We start from the raw sequence: 14,821 nt of genomic DNA, 5'->3' as shown, positions 1-14,821 counted from the left end.
TACTGGGAGAATGGGGGAGCAGATATAGACACAGACCTCACTTGAGTGGTCTGCCTCAGGGTCTCTCACCCGTGGACATTCCTCCAAGCTTGCCAGGCCAGGGAGTGGCCACGCCCTGCTATACAGCTGGAGACCTGGGACTTGGGAGCAGTTTGTCCTCAAGAAAGAAAGACAACAGGGAATGTCGACTTAAGACAATGTGGGCCCTGATTTGGGGAAAGACCTTGCTAGAGGATCTGTAAGAATGAGAGCCCATCCACAGCTAGGGTAGTCACAGGGCCAGGGAGGAAGTCGAACTTCCCCCTTTATGGCCAGACACTGGACGTTTCTAGGAGTGACCAAAGAAGGGGTGAGTAGTGAGTAAGGAATGCCAGTGATTGATAGACATTTCCTATGGCTGCCATTTTCAGTGAGTCTGCATTGGGCCACTGACAGGAATCCAGGAAAACAAGTCTGGAAGGCTAACCAGTGTGCTTTGGGGGGCAGTTGTCACCATTTAACCAAACTGGAGCAACTTTTCAAAATGGTGACAGGGAGAGACTGAGAACCTTTCTTGGAACTATGGTCTGTCCCCATCACCTCCAAGATTCCCAACAACACCAAGGATGTGAACAAGTTTTGGCTAATCTCCTGAGGCCATGCTGTGAGTCCCAGAAAGGAAGCAGAAACACCAGGAGGAATGAGGTAGGAAAGAGTCACTGAAGCCCCGAGGGCACACGCCAGGAGAGAGGTTTCTCAATTCAGCAGGAAAAACAAATCCAGAGACCAGTTTGCTCTTTGTGCATGCGAGCTCTGAGGCAACACACACACACACACACACACACACACACACACACACAGAGAAATGACCTGAGGTACACTTTTGAAGGCAAACTTGTAACTACATGCTACACCCTGTCCTGAACTCTCAGCCTGTAACCACACCCCCCAAACCTGTCCTCACCCATCAAATGCATTGGTTACTAATGCCCAGGTATGTATGGAAAACAAGCATACCCATGAAACGGGGCCAGAAAAGGATGGCACTTGTTGGGCCTAGCACAGTTCTAGAGTCCGGCATTTAGTAGGATTCACTCCTAGAGGAAAAAAGCCATGCTTGGGAATACTAGCACACTCATGTGATCCCAGCATTCAGGAAACATTCAGGTTCTGTCTTAGGCAGTGGGCAGCAAGGGAGAGACGAGCCCCTACTGTAACCTTCAGGATGAAGGCTGACACAACACACATCTTCCTGTGTGAGAAAGTCAAGGCCAGGTTCCTGGGTGTGAGACATCTGTCATTGCCCATAGTCCAATCAGAGACTCAGCCCATCGGCCCATTGTACCTTCCCAGTGGCCCAGAAGTCCCGAGGGCCCGGGGCTCCTCTCCACTTCCTCCCTGGCTGTCCATGCACCCTAATTACTTTTTTCTGGCTGTGATAAAACACTCCCCAGAAGCAACTTTGAGAGGAAAGGGTTCACTTCACCTTACAAGTTCCAGTCCAGCCTGGAGGGAAGTCAAGGCAGGCAAGACTGGAGCCTGAAGCCAAAAGCAAACACAGAGAACTGCTGCCCACTGGCTTCCTTCTCTTGGTTTGTTCAGTTACTTAAACAGCCCAGGCCTATTTGCCTATAGATGGCATAGCCAAAGTAGACTGAGTCCTCCTGCATCAACGAGAAAATGTTTAAAAAAAGAAGCCAGGCAGTGGTATCAAATGCCTGTAAGCTCAGCACTTGGGAGACAGAAACGGGTGGGTCTCTATGAGTTCCAGGCCAGCCTGGTCTAAATAGTGAGTTCCAGAACAGCCAGAGCTACATAGTGAGACCCTGTCTCCAAACACTGCTGCACTGGCCAACCCAATGAAGACAGTCCCTCTATTGAAAATTCCTAATAAGTGATTTTAGTTTTTGTCAAGTTGACCAAAAAAAAAAAAAAAAAAAAAAAAAAAAAAAAAAAAAAAAAAGTGCAGCAAATAAGGACTCCCAGCTTTACTTTTGGTCAGACAAGGACTCATGTAGCCCAGGATGTCCCAAAACTCACTATATAGCCAAGGCTGGCCTTGATTTTCTGATCTTCCTATCTCCAGCTCCCTAGTGGGACTGTAGGCTGTACCACCACATCCAGTGGGACAGTAAGCCTCTGAAGGGCACCACCTTGTTCCAAGCTCCCAGCTAGAAGATTGAGCAGAGCAGGAGGTGGCCCTGTTAGAATCCGGAACTTTCTTGTCTGCCACTCTCAGATCCTTCAGGCTGTGACTTGTACCTCCAGGAGAAGACATCTGGGGAGCCCAGAGGCTCTGTGGCTGGGGAGAAAGAACCAAGCTTGTGGGGAACTGCAACCTGTCTATTGGGGGAGCTTTTGCAGGGTCCCACTTGGGGTTCAATAATAAAGACACGGAGACATCTGTGTAGTACAAGGCTGTTGACCTGTTTGCTGGGACAGTCTCTAAGCCACCCATCTAACTCCGCCAGGCCTCTCAGCCCGGCTCCTGTTTGGCATCTGTCTCTCCCCCTTTCCCTCCTCAGGCAACCAGATCTTTATTTACCAAAATACCAATCATTTCTCATAACAACAACAACAACAACAAGCAATTAGCAAAGTGGGAGAGGTTCTGCAGTTTACTCACTCTGGGCCCATCAGCAGCAGGACAAGGCTCAGCTGATATCTTGGCCCATTTATGCTTAGTATGTGGCCTTTTGGCCAGATTGAGACATCAGGACAATCTGTGACCTCCTCTAGGGCAGCTTGCTTTCTAACCTGATAATCCCAGAGAATCCTCTTTTGGGGCGGGTAAGGAAGTGACAAACATTTACATAGCCAATGGGCACAGCAATTAACAATTGAGAATGTGACACACTTTTATATCCAGTTGATACAACTCCTGTGGTTATGCCAACCTGTCTCAGGGGAGACACAAGGACCCAGCTCAGTGCAACTGCATGGGGACCCCCTGACAAGCCAACAGACTGGGTTCTCAGCATGTGGCAGCCCACAGGCTGAACTCAAGGCCTAATACAAAAATGTTGTTTTGCTTTTAATTTTAAAAAAAAAAATGGCTTTTGTTTTTTGGAGACAGGGTTTCTCTGTGTAGCCCTGACTGTTCCTGGAACTTGCTCTGTAGATCAGGCTGGCCCTCATCTCATGGAGATCCACCTGCCTTTGCTTCCCAGGTGCTGGAATTCAAGGTGTATACCACCAGTATCTGGTGTAAAAAATGTTTTTGATGAGTACATACTGTTAAGTTTCAAACCCAGGACACATGGCTAACTGAGGTGCATCTTTAACACATCTAAGTGGACCTGGCCAGCAGGTTCTCCCAGCATCCCTCAGTCCCTACCTGTTAACAGTATATGGCTGGGATACCCCATCCCCTACCCTGAACTTCCTTTTGTTACCTGCCCCTTTTGTACCTTTGGCCCCTTGGCTGCTGCACATGGTTCTTCTTTCTCCCCTCTTCTTTCCCCTCCCCTCGTCCCCTCCCCACATGACCCAGCTCAGTCTGATCACGTCTACACTCTGGACTCTCCCAGATGTCCCTGCCTGCCTCTGGTTATGTCTCCCTTTTATCCATAATAAACCTTCTCCTCCTCCATACCTAGGAATAGTCATGTTTTTTTTTTTCCTTTTTTTTTTTCACCCACACACTAGCCATGTGCTTTCCTTCCACCCTGGGTTCTGTGGATTACCTTCAGGTTGCCAGGTTTTGGTGGCAAGCACCTTTTGCCCAGTAAGCCATCTTGGTGGCCCTGCCTTCATCTCTTTTTGGCAGCCCTGGGATGAGAACCCAGAACCTTACGTATGCTCTGTAAGCACTCCATCGGAGAATTCCAGCCTGGTTTGCCTTTGTACTACCTGCACATAATTCTGTCTAACTGGGCTTCTGCTAAGGGATGCTTAGGTTATATGCAAATATTTCAAACCCCGTTGCCTTGGAGATATGTCCAAGTGAATGAAGAGAACATCACTGTAGTAGAATGGTTGAGATGGAAGTTGTGAACAATTTTAAGGGACCACCAAACTGCCCTTCTCTGGACTGAAGTTAAGGATGATGACGCTGGACGGCAATCCCAACACTTGACAGGTTGAGGTGGAAGGATCAGGTGTTCAAGGCCAGCCTCAGCAACATGAGTTTGGGGCCAACTTGTACCACACAAGACTCTAAACTGGTAAAAAGATCATTGCTTTAATTTTTTAAATTAATAGTTGTACCACACTCTGCCTCAAAAAAGAAAATAAGCTCTTTTGGTTGTACCAGGCCCATTGCTCACATCAACTCCTCAGAGAGGAGGCAGCTTGCACAAGACCTGAACAAGATCAGGCCAGACAACAGTCTAGCACAGAAAGGGTAGTGGTTCCTCAGCCCTCACCCTTTCTGAGGAGCTATTGATAGTTGATAATTCCTGGAAGAGGGAGAACCAGTTTTCTTTATAGGTGTGGCCTCTAGGAGGTTGACTCTTCAGGGACAGCTTGCCAACCAGGTCAGTATTGGGGTGGGTGGGGGTAGGGAGAGGTTGGTATGGATCTAGGAATAGTTACAGGGAGAAATGAAGAGTGAATAGGACCAAAATATGCTGTATGCATTTATGAAAGTCTCAAAGAACTAGCAGAAATATTATATTTAAAAAAAGGAGAAAACAATACCGGATGTACTGGCTCGCACCTTTAATCCCAGCAGGTGAGTTTTAGCTCAGTGCGCTTGACACAGCAAGTGCCAGGCCAGCCAGGACTACATAGCAAGACCTTGTCCCAAAAGACCAATAAATAATTTTAAAGATGAAAACAAATATTTGCGTTAGGAAGAGTGAACAATACTAGTGAAGCACTTGCCTAAGTTAGGGAAGGACTAGACACTGGGTTGAGTGTGAACACAACAAGACACACCACAACTGGAAATATCACAAAAGAGATTAAGGAACAGCCCGGTGTCATTTCATCCCAGAGTGCCTTACGAGTGCACTGTTGAGCGATTCTGTTGAACAAACATAGGACATCCCCAAACAAAGCCTGATCATGCCTAGGCTGTGTGTCATAGACAGTGCCACACATCTGGCCAGATGTTTTCATGTGCCACTTGACTTAGGAAAACTGGAGAAAATGCAGATGGTTGATGTGTTAAATTCTATGTAACTCTGAGATAATGTAATGAGAAAAGATCAACTAGCTATATCCAGGAGTTAAAATGGAAACATCAGGGCTCCACCCAAGGGGTTTGGGTTACTAGAATTACTGTAAAATGCTCGAAGTAGAATTTAGCTGGTAAAAAGATCATTGCTTTAAATTTTTAAATTAGTACTTGTCTTAGTTACTAGGGTTTTACTGCTGTGAACAGACACCATGACTAAGGCAACTCTTATAAGGACAACATTTAATTGGGGCTGGCTTACAGGTTCAGAGGTTTAGTTCAGAGGTTTAGTGGGAGCATGGCAGCATCCAGGTAGGCATGGTGCAGGAGGAGCTGAGAGTTCTACATCTTCATCTGAAGGCTGCTAGGGAAAGACTGACTTCCTGGAAGCTAGGATGAGGGTCTTAAAGCCCACGCCCACAGTGACACACCTACTCCCACAAGGCCACACCTACTCCCACAAGGCTACACCTCCTGACAGTGACACTCCTTGGACCAACCATATACAAACCATCACAATAGTTATTTTAAAGTTACATTTTAATGAATTTATTTTGTGTGCATGCACATGTATGTGAGTGTGCATGCTTTGGAGATTAGAGGACAACTTTCAGAATTTGGTTCTCTCTTTCTACCATGAAGGTCCTGGGAATCAAATTCAGGCCAGCAGGCTTGGTAGCAAGCGGCTTTACCTGCCGAGACAATTCACCTACTCAATAACTTTTTCTTTTTTGAGACAGGGTCTTACTAAGTAGCTCAGTCTAGTCTGGGATTCAGTATATAACCCAGGTTGGCCTTGAACTTGTGGTCATTAGTGATGGGCGGACAGGTGTGTGCTGGCAAGCCTGAAAAAACACTGTTTTGACCCTTTTGCTGCACCCTTCCGTGGCACCCTCCCGTGGCACCCTTCCGTGGCACCCTTCTGTGACACCAGGCCTACAGTCAACACCATGGTAGCTGTTTCTACCACACTTGTTCTACTGGCTAGCACTGCCCACGGGTGGGCTGTCACCCTAGCGCCTGGCTATCGCTTAACTAGCAGGGTCCCCAGTTGTCAAGAAACATTTTCTGATGAAACACTTCCCTGGGAACTAGTGTGAGGACTCAAGTGGACAGGCCACTCAAAACTGTGACCTGAGTCTAGTCTCCAGAACTCAACGTAAAGGAGAAAAAAACTGACTCCACAAAGTTGTCCTCTGACCTCCACGTTTGTGCTATGGTATGTGTGCATATACCCTCCGCCCCCTGCCTCATACACATCACTGGCATGCACACACACACACACACACACACACACACACACACACACACACATATTTTCTTTTTAAAAACTTTTTATTGATTCTTTGTGAATTTCACATCATGTACCCCAATCCCACTCATCTCCCCCCTTTCTTATCTGATCTCTGCTCTCGTCCACACATCATCTTTGGCTGAAAATGTTCATTGCAATGAGTCATTGGTCTGGTTCGAGGCCTCTGGCTTCTGCTCCACTATCACTACTGGATCCTCACTGGGACTCCTCTCAGACAACCTTTTGCTGCCTCGTGTCATGGAGGTCCCGCAGCTTTGGATCTGAAGACTGGTCCCTTCACAGGCTCCAGTGGTTCGTAGATAGGGTAGATGTTGGGCTGGGCCAACTCAGAGCCCTGGATCTGGGCCTGGGTGGAAGCTGAGTTGGTCATCACACCAGCTCTCCTGTGCCTGCACCACCAGGGCCAGCTCTGCTGTGTTGCCCACCAGGGTCCTGCTCTCTTAATGCTGCAGCCAGTAAAGGGAGGGGTCAGTTCTATCCAGCCTTTGAATATTAATATGGTCCCAGGTAACATCCCAGACCAGGGACCAAGGTCTGCATAGAAGTCTTTGATGGTAATTTGGGCCATGGACATCGATGCAGACCCCTGCTGCTGCATGGTCACAGACTCAGACATGGCCCTCAGGAGCAGCAGCAAGACCTCACCATGGTTTTAGGTGACATCACAGGCTACTCACAAATGGTGTTTCTCTCTACCCTTAAGTCTCCAGATCCACCTGTCTTCACAGAGCTCAAACTGTTTCTCTTCTCTTCCTCTTCCTATCTCTCCACCCCATATTTGCATACTGTAGTGGCTCGAGCTGCGGGCCACATGGTGTGCAGAGTCTCTGGGTGTCTTCAAATGTTTGTCCAACCTTAAGATTGCAAAAGAAATAAATACATGGCTAAAGTTAAACAGAGCACAGAAAAACTGTAATTAGACATAGAATCGTCCCATCTCATGGTTGAGAGATTAGCAGATAGGCCAACAATGAGAATTAAACACAGCAGGACATGTTGATACAGCTGTGGTCTCCACTCTGCAGGTCCTGCTCTTCTTCCTGGGCTAGGAAGCAGCTCTGGGGGTCACAGTGGTTCACACGGTGGTTGGTTTTCTCAAAGGAAGAAGGCATAGGCCACTGGCTCTTGCATTTGTTACTGGCTCTATTGATGGACAGTGTAATTCACCATTTCCCAAGGAGCAAGAACAGCGATGGTCTTCCTGTCTCCAGTTCTTCTTGCCTTCTGCCTCTCCAGCATCTGCTTGCTCGCTTCTTTCTCTCCCTTCAGTCCACCCCCTATTTGCTCACTTCCCGAAGGACCCTGCACAGCGAAGGTGCAGACCATACTGTTTCCATACTCACATTATTTTTAAAAGAATAATAATAATAATAATAATAATAATAATAATAATAATAACAATAATAAAAACTTTCCCAAGAATAGGGATTTAGCCCAGTCATGGGGTACTTGTCCAACATGGCCCATGCCTTGTGTTGGGTGCCCAGTAATATACAAACCAGACATGATATCAAATACCTGTCATCCTAATATTTAGGAAGAGAATCAACAAATTCTTCCTCTTGGACCACAAAGATTGGAGTCAGCCTGGGCTATTCTGAGACCCTGTCTCAAAAACACAAACAAAGCAACAGAAAAGGAAAATGGCCCTAGCATAAGAAAGCTGGGTAGAAAACAAGGCCTTTGGACAACTGGGGCCAGAGGGACTCCCTTATCCTCTTGACCATGTTGATGGAGGGACTCCAGGAAGATGGCTGGTAACAACGATGGCCAGCAAGCCTGATGACCTGGGCTTCATCCCTGGAATCCACAGAAGAAGGCAGAAGAAGGGGATAAACTTCTGCAAATTGTTCTCAGACTTCCAAAAGCACGAAATGCCCTGCCTCCAAATCAATCAGTCAATCAATCAAACAATCAATCAATCCCAGAATTTGAGGGAGCAGGGCATGCTTCCCTGAAGACTGCCTAGGAGAGCTAACTGAATCTTTCCTCCACCCTGACTCTGCTTATCTCTGAGGACTGGTTGTTTGAAGTCTGGGAATCCCTTTTTAGACGGGTTAGCCTAAACTGGTTAGATTGCACATGATAATCTTCAATACATCTGCACACAAAATGGCATAACCCCAAGGGCCATGTCAGCTCACAACTGCCATGACAACAACTGGACAAAAAGAACCATAAAAAGGTCGAAAGAGGGCAGTGCCCACATTCCTGGAAAAATTGTGCCCATTCCCAGAAAGCACACAAGCATTCCTCCCCTGTATTAGCCTCACCCTGAGCCATCGAGCCCCTTGGGCTGCCGAGAGGCTGTTTTTCACATTTATTGCCTCCTTTATCCCATTCTTGGCCAAGAATGAAAAGTCTCCTTCACTGCTTGATGGCCCTTGGTCTTGTTTTTTTTTTTTTTTTTTTTTTTTTTTTTTTTTTTTCCCTCACAATTCTGAGAGGGACAAAGAACCCAGTTTCAGGACCAAAAGTAGCAACATGCAGGGTAAGGCACAGGAGAAGCAGGATGCTGCCTGTCTGCCTGTGGCAGGAGAAGCCTTCTTCCCTAGGATCCTAGGGGTCTTACAGACCTGGGTAAAGCCATCTCTGGTATTGGAGGCTAGAAAGCTTGGGGAGACTCATTGGAGCCTTCGTTTTCTGCTGTGGGAATGGAGAAGTTACATCCACCTTACAGGGATATGTCCTGAGGTCTAGAGTGAGTGTGAGTGGGTGAGTGTGTGTGTGTGTGTTAGGTTGTGCTCAATGTGAGCAACCCAACAGTGCTCTACAAGAACCTTACTTACTCCAATTCTCTGTTGCCTAGAGAACACCATGGAAACACCCTACGCTAAGCCTGTTTCTCTTGGAACCCAGAAGGCTAGAAGTTTCTCCTCAGTGGACTAGCCCTGAGCCCCGGCTTGTTGCGTGGAAGATGGCTATTGGAGTAATAGCTTCAAACTTTGTTCTGATCCCTTCTGTTTGCTCATGACACTCAGCTTTATGACATTTGACAATTGCCGTGTAGAAGCAAAAAGAAGTTGTCACATCAAAATACAACTCTTGCCCCAGAGACAATAGGAAAGAGCTATTAGGAGCCAGATATGACTGACCACTCCCAGATCAGGAGTTCAGATTACCCTGAACTGCACCCTTTGGAGGGATTAACGGAACTTTTATAGTCAATTCATTTACAGAGTACTCTGTTGGGGAGGGGACAGCAGCTAGGCAGCTCACAGCCATGCCTGGGACTATTGCTGTAGGTTCCAGACTGTCTGGTGACATTCTCAGCTCTGGAGTCGGTAGGGTCAGGTGATTTCCAGGAATGCATTCTGAAAATGTCACCAGAGTGTCAAAAGGATGATGTCTCTGGTAAACTGCTATGGACTAATGATAGCCCAGAAGAATTTTATCTCTCTATTTACAACATTTCAACTCTCTCTAACTACAGAACTTCTAGTTACTCACTCTGCTGAATTCCCTGCCCAGATGTCAGCTTTTCCTGGACTTCAATTCACGGAGCCAGAAGGGGCTGTGTGGGGTCTGGGGGATCGCTGTCCTTCCCTGCAGAGTACCCCTTCTACTTGTTTGGAACAAGCGTCACCATGCAGCCCAGACTGGCCTCCTACTCAAGCTAATCCCCCCAGTGCTGGCCTCAGAGCTCTGCGTTCTCATTTTTCTGTGGTCTATAACCTCTCAGGCCCCGAGGACGGAGATGTTGGTTAGTAACTTCCTTTCCCACTGTGCTCTTGGCCCCTTGCGCTGCTTAGCGTTGTGACTGGTTACACAATTCTGAAAGGGAAAAAGGACGGAGGTTCAACCCGATCACACAGGAGTAAAGAGTCTAGAACAAAGTAGAAATGGACAATGATTATGACGAAAAGGAAGGGCTCTGAACATGAGTGCGTTGGTTTACCTGACAAAGAATTCCACATTCAATCCTCAGCACCACACACCTGCGGTGGGCACAGACCTATGATGCCAACAGCTGGGAGGTAGAGGCAGGATGATTAGAAGTTCAGGGCCACCCTTATAGAGTGAGCCCCTGGTGGTGGTGGTGTTTGATAAAAGAAAAAGAGGATCCCAGGTAACCCAGGCTGGCCTTGAACTTGCTAAGTACCCAAGGATGACCTTGGCCCTCTCGGTCCTGCAACTCCTAAGTGCTCGGAATATATGTGCCCCACTATGCCCAGTGTGCTGCTTCTATTTCTAAGACCATGGGAATCCCACATACTAGCAACTGGGTGATGTGAGTGGGGACCTGTAGGACTTGGTGGCTGAAGACTTCGGAGCATCGTCTCATATCTGTCCTAAATGAAGAGAGACGCTCACGTAATGCCTGTATCTAGAGCCTAATGCAAGAACGGACAACGTCCTTGGTAATTTTTGTAGCTTCTCTGAGAGACAGAGAATTACACCCACTTGGAGATAAGTAGTTACATAATAATTTCCCCCTAAGGTTGCACAGTGTGTATTATAATTGCAGGGCCAGAACACGAGTCCAGGCTAATTTCAGGCTTAGATTAATTAGAATCTAATTTTACTGCACACTAATTCTTGAGAAGGCCCAGCCTACTCACATTTTGTATTTGTGCTTTAAAATATCATGCACTTAATTTAAGAATTAAATAATACATTCGTACAAAAGAACAATCTAGGATTGCGTCCCCTCAATACTCAAGTGCATTGAATTTCCTATGTGACCTTTCTTAAATGGTCAGGAGAAGCAACATTTAAAACAGAATGGAATGTAACTTTTAAAGTTTTGGTTGGGTAGGTAAGATTTTTATGTCAATTGCTGGAATTCTTTGGCCCTGAAAGCCTGAGAGTTGCTTTTTTTTTTTTTTTTTTTTTTTTTTTTTTTTTTAAATGAATCCCAAGAGCATAAAAATACCTGGCTTTCTCTCTGTGTCTGTTTTTTAAAACTAGAAATATGGAAGTACCAGGGGTGGGGTTTAATATCATTTGAAAACAAAGGGCTTGCAAGTCACAGATAGGTAAAAAGAGAGTAGTGGTGATTTGAACAGCATTTTCTTGGGGGCAGCAAGGGAAGGAGGTGTTGACAGGCAGCTCCTTCCTTCCGGTGTGATTTACTGTTGGGCTGGAAGAAAAGCAATTGTTTAGATACCAGGCCTCTGCATTGTAAGGCCTGCATTCTCTAGTGCTCTCTCTCTCTGTCTTTCTGCATATTTGTATTTTTCCACTTTGCTGAGGCTTCTAGAATTCTGGTAAATTCACAAACAATGCCATCAACGTCCTCACCTTTGACTCACCAAGTCCTGCTGGCTTCACAGTAGATTTTTTTTTTATTCTAATTTGTCGTTTTTCAGACAAACTCTCACTCTGGAGCTCAAGTTGGCCTGGACTTTCATGTAGCCCAGGTTGGCCTTAAATACAGAGCAATCCTCCTGCCTCAGACTTTCAGGTGTTGTGATTACAAGCATTAGCCACTAAGCCTGGGTTTTTATTCTGGTCTTAACTAGTGGAATCAATCTCAGGTCACACTTCACATGTTGTAGCGTGGAATTTGGCTACACTGCTTTGTGCTCCTGGCGGGTAGAGCTCCTCCATACACTGGCCCAGCAGCTCCCTGGATCCTGAATGAAAGACACACTCCTTAGCTTATTTTGATGCTGTCTTGCTCAATGGGCAGGCAGTCCTAATCCTCTGCCTGCTACCCCAGGCCCAATCAGGGAAGTGTCCAGTGGCTAATTTACCCACATTCTTACATAGCTCATTGGCTCTCTTTCCTGCATCTCTAGATCTGCTCTGTCTCCCACCTCATCATGGCAATCCTCCTTTTTCTCCTTTTCTCTGTCCTAGCCTGTGCAAATCTAAAGGTCCTGCCCCATCTCCCTTTGCCCAACCATTAGCCGTTGGTTCTTTATTGATCAATCAAAAGCCAGTTGGGGACAAAGACCTTCAGCATTTGGACACACAGAATCCCGATCAAATCAAAGCATTAGAACCAATCCCCAACACATGTCACACAATTAAATGTACATGACAGAAAGCTGAGAGAGTTAAAGGGGCTGAAAGGCTCAAAGGTGCCATGTTGAAAGGTGATGGCACTGAAAAGAGAGTCACTGCAAAGCCGGGCACAGAACTTTTCTGCCATGAAGACCCTGAATCATGGAGGAGGTTGAAGAGGAATGATTGGCTTCCAGGTTTACTGGATCCAGACAAATGGCAACTGTGTGGATGTAATGGTAAGCTAAGGTAAAGTCCTGGTGACAAGCAGAGTGTGTCCCTGAGGATCCCGTGGTCCTTGCACCAACTGCCTAAGAATGGGCTGATGGGCTCTGGTACCTTGCTTTATAGGATTAAGAAGGGTTGCACAAGCTCATGCATGCTCACATGCTCATGAGTCTACCTCGTTCTGATATGGATCGACTGCATCTCTGTGTTCCCGTGCTCCAGGTTTCATTGACAAGTTCATAGCTGATAATGTTTGTAGAAAAAGTTATTCCTCAGTCTGTCCTCAAGATGGCCCCCATCTGTGCCTCCATCTGTTCTGGGCATAGAGCGGTTGTTTAGTGGCACAAATGACATGTGGGTCACTCCGTTTCAGAGTTTAAACTCACAATGGAGCAAAGTGAAGTCATATAAAATGGAGTCACCCAGGCCAAGGCCTAGCCTGAACGCTACTCTATGCAATATGTTACAAAGCACAGCTTTCCCAGTCCACCCCCTGATTCCTGAGACGGGGAGGCAGGTGGGTCACATGGAGAAAATAAACATTGTTCTTTTTACAAGATGTTTTTACAGTTTAAGTAAGTAGGATCCACACTAAGTGTGAGTAATAAGAACAAGGTTTAGTGCGTTTGTTTCTGCCTGTTCTGTTTGTTTCCCTGGCTAACCTGGATCTTGCTATCCAGGACCAGGCTGGTCTTGAACTCACAGAGATCCATCTGACCCTTTCTCTTAAGTGTTAAATTACAGGCGTGCACCACCATGCCAAGCCTGAAGTTTTTTTCAGATGGAATCAAATTATACTGGTCAGATTATACCAAACAGTCTCTCTTCTAAAATTGGTTTCCGGCAGTGTAGGCTGGCCTCATACTCACTAGGTACCAGAGAATGAACTTGAGCACCTCATCCTCCTGCCTTCTGCCTCCTGCTAGGATAACAGAAGTATAGCACCATGCCTGGTATCTAATTGAACACTTTACATTTGTTTTACATACTCTCTTAGTTAGGGTTTTATTGCTGTGAAAAGACACCATGACCAAGGGAATTCTTTTTTTGTTTTTTGTTTTTTGTTTTTGTTTTGTTTTTTGTTTTTATTTTTTGAGACAGGGTTTCTCTGTGTAGCCCTGGCTGTCCTGGAACTCACTCTGTAGTCCAGGCTGGCCTCGAACTCAGAAATCCGCCTGCCTCTGCCTCCCAAGTGCTGGGATTAAAGGCGTGTGCACTACTGCCTGGCGGGAATTCTTATAAAGGCAAATATTTCATTGGGGTTGGTTTACAGCTTCAGAGGTTCAGTCCATTACCATCATGGCAGAAAACATGGCAGCATGTAAGCAGCCGTGGTGCTGAAGTAGCCAGAGTGCCTATATCTTGATCTGAAGGCTGATCTGGAGGATATTTTCTTCCACAGGCAGCCAGGAGGGGGCTCTGATTTCACACTGGGCGGAGCTTGAACATAGGAGACCTCAAAGCCCACCTACACAGTGATGCGCTTCCTCCAACAAGGCCACACCCACCCCCAAAAGCCACACCTCCTAATAGTGCCACTCCCTATGCCCAAGCATTCAGACACTTGATCTGTGTGGGCCACACCTATACAAAGCATCACACATGCATATTGAGCTCCTCCTGGTTTGTTGCAATGACAAAGTCTGTGTGTGAATCCACAGGAGTTTCAGGATTCTCCCCACAAGCCTTTCTGAGACAATGGCTGAATATATGAGGTGACATGTGTCTCCTGCAGTGTTCTATTGCTGCCTGATGACAACTCTTATAAGGGGAGGTATTTAATTGGGGTTTAAGTAGAGTTTCAGAGGTTTAGCCCACTATCATGGTGAGAAGCATGGTGGCACACAAGCAGACACGGTGCTGGAGAAGGAGCAGAGAGGTCTACATCTGGGCCTGCGGGCAGCAGGAAGTGAGAGATTCTGGGCTTGGCTTGGGCTTCTGACACCTTAAAAACGACCCCCCAGTGACACATTTCTTCCACAAGAACACACTTCTTTTCAAATAGTGTCACTTGCTGGTAACCAAGCATTCAAATATGGAGCCTATAGGGGCCATTCCTACTCAAACCACCACATTCCAGTCTCTGGTCCCCATAGCTTTATAGCCATATCATAATACAAGACTTCGTGTTGTCCAACTTTGAAAGTCCCCTTAGTCTATCGCAGTCTCAACACTGTTTAGAAGCTCAAAGCCTCTTGTAAGGCTCAAGGCAATCTCTTAACCCT

The sequence above is a fragment of the Arvicanthis niloticus genome, chromosome 2, assembly GCF_011762505.2.
Source record: "Arvicanthis niloticus isolate mArvNil1 chromosome 2, mArvNil1.pat.X, whole genome shotgun sequence".
NCBI classification, from domain to species: domain Eukaryota; kingdom Metazoa; phylum Chordata; class Mammalia; order Rodentia; family Muridae; genus Arvicanthis; species Arvicanthis niloticus.
The sequence above is the reverse complement of the archived record's forward strand: the minus strand, read 5'-3'. Positions refer to the sequence as shown.